A 2,586-nucleotide genomic window follows, 5' to 3' on the forward strand; every position below is an offset into this window, starting at 1 on the left:
GCAAGCTGCCCAGTGACTCCTACTTATTGGCAAAGAAAACATTTCTATCCAAGACTAGCAGAGCTATGTGATTGTCTTGCACACAGGAAATCTTAACACAGAATTTTTTCCATATCATTGAAATTTTGCTTGGCAACATTTCTTCGACTTGCTTTCTCATTTCGAGTACAAACAAGTTTATTATTTACCACCCCTACAAGTTTTTAAATTATTTTTCCATCAAATCATATGTCATCTATTAGCTTACTCATTCAACAACACATTTGCCATAAATTCTTCCAGTTCTGGGGGCGGGGGTGAGGGAGAAGAGTGGTAGGCTTATAGAGACCACCAATAAAATATGAATTGTTTTTCTCCTCAAAGAAATCTTAGGCAAGGGGATGCTGAAAGATACTTAAACAAACATCAGGAGTCATAGTTTACTGTGAAAATTAAGAGTGTGGTCTCTGAGCCAGATTGGGTTCAAATTCAGATTCTACCAATAACCAGCTGTGGGATACTAGGCAGATCTCTTGGCCTCTCTGTGCCTGGATCTCCTATCTAGAAAGTGGGCTTCCTGGAGTACCTGCCTGTGCAGCTGCCAGAAGGTTTCCATGAATCACTGTGAAGGGAAAGGGTGAGGACAGTTGTGGAATGCCTCAGCAAAGTGGCCGCACACGGCTCAAACAGCTTGCTCAGGCCCATGAGGCTAGCCGATTAGGGTCGAATCATAATTCAAACCCAGTGACTGGGCTCGGGATGTAGCTCAGTTGGTAGAGTGCTTGCCTTGGAAGAACAAGGCCCTGGGTTCGATCCCCAGCACCACCAACACCACAACAACAACAACAAAAAACAACAAAAAAAAAAAAAAAAAAACAGCGACTTAGCTTGTTTTCTGTGGTTTATAGCTGAATACCACATACTGGGTAGTTCATAAAGAAAGGAGGTCTATTTGACTCATGGTTCTGGAAATCCAAGGCTGGCTTCAGGGAGGGTCTTCTTGCTGCCTTATAGCTTGGCAGAGGGCATCCATGGAGAGACAGAGCAAGGGCATTAGCTTGGGTCTCCCCCCACCTTTTTTTGGACTGGGGATTGAACCCAGGGGTGCTTAACCACTGAGCCAAATCCCCAGCCCTTTTTATATTTTATTTAGAGACAGGGTCTACCTTTCTTAGGGTCTCACTAAGTTGCTGAGGCTGGCTTTGAGTTCACTGTCCTCCTGCCTCAGTCTCCCCAGGCATTGGGATTGTAGGCATGGGTCCTCCTTCCCTGGCTCTCTCCCCCCCTTTTAAAGCCACTAGTGTCTTCACAGGGGCTCTGCTCTCATGACCTCGTCTGATCAAGACTTCATCTACTCCTTATCACCTTTCAGAGGCCCTACCTTCAACCACCACTAACACATGACATTGGAGATTAAGTTCCAACCTGAGTTTGAGTGGGGACATTCAACCCATAGTGCCCAGGCATGACCCTACCACCTTACCATAGTAACTGACTCAATGCGATGAGCACCAGAGTTCTATGAAAACTCAGATCCCGAGGATCAGGAAGGTTTACGTGGAGCGGGTGGTCTTCCTTTCCCTCCCTCCCTCCCTCCCTCCCTTCCTTCTTTATGAAAATGGCAGCAGATTTTCCTTGACTTTGGTTTGACGCAATAGTAATGACTCAATACACCCTATGAAAGATGTTGCAGATTCTTCCAGAAATCATCAGGGTGAGACTTGAGGAGGACTTAGCGTGTTCACAATTAAAGAATGTCAACTGATGAGAAAGGACAAGCAATGATTCTCCGATTATGCTTCTATTTATACTCCGACTATAACATGGCAGGAAGAGAAGAAGAATTGTGTCCCTTGGTGGCCTCTGTAGAGCTGGGCTGAGTGACCATAAGGGAGATGATGCCCATAAAGCAGTGTTAAATCCAGGGATCAGACAAAGTGGATCTTGATCAGCTCGTAGATGAGACAACACATCTCTCTGGGCTCTTTGATGAAAGATCCCAAAATAAGAACCTATTTATAAAGCACAGTTTGCTTTACTAACACCTTATAAGCAGGGCAGAACCTACTGGGCAAACACACCCTGAAGTTGTTTTCAAACTTTACATAGAAACAACTTATCCACCTGCTAACTGTTCTTTTGCCTTCAGAAAACAATTGTTGAAACAAAATACTGAAGCATACCTATTCCCAGGGAGGGCTCGCTTTGGAGATGTTCTACCAGAACAATTACTGGAGGAAGGAACACACTCCAAGAAAGTTTAAAGTGATCTGCCTTCCACAGACTCTTCCAAGACAGTGAAGAACACTGCAACAATAACCCTTTCTTGGAGATTCACATTGCATACCGTTCTGCTAAAGCATCTGCAACGATGATAAATATATATATATATATTTATATAATATATAAATATATATTTTATATAATTTATATATTTAAATATTTATATATATAATATAAATATATATTTATATATAATTTGTATATATATTATATATATTTATATAATATATAAATATATATATTTTTTCAATGCAAAAATATTTGGTCAGAGAAATACTCAAATGTTTATTTGTACCTTAAATTACATTTTATTGTACCTTAAAT

The 2,586-nt window shown here is 41.3% G+C and overlaps 1 non-coding gene across 1 annotated transcript; it reads left to right on the forward strand.

The window, feature by feature from the left end:
* Nucleotides 1–735: 735 nt before the first annotated feature.
* Nucleotides 736–807, forward strand: Trnap-ugg (transfer RNA proline (anticodon UGG)). The gene has a single exon. It is a non-coding gene; the product is annotated as a tRNA-Pro (tRNA).
* Nucleotides 808–2,586: the final 1,779 nt, after the last annotated feature.

This window comes from Sciurus carolinensis, chromosome 16 (assembly GCF_902686445.1).
Source record: "Sciurus carolinensis chromosome 16, mSciCar1.2, whole genome shotgun sequence".
NCBI lineage: Eukaryota > Metazoa > Chordata > Mammalia > Rodentia > Sciuridae > Sciurus > Sciurus carolinensis.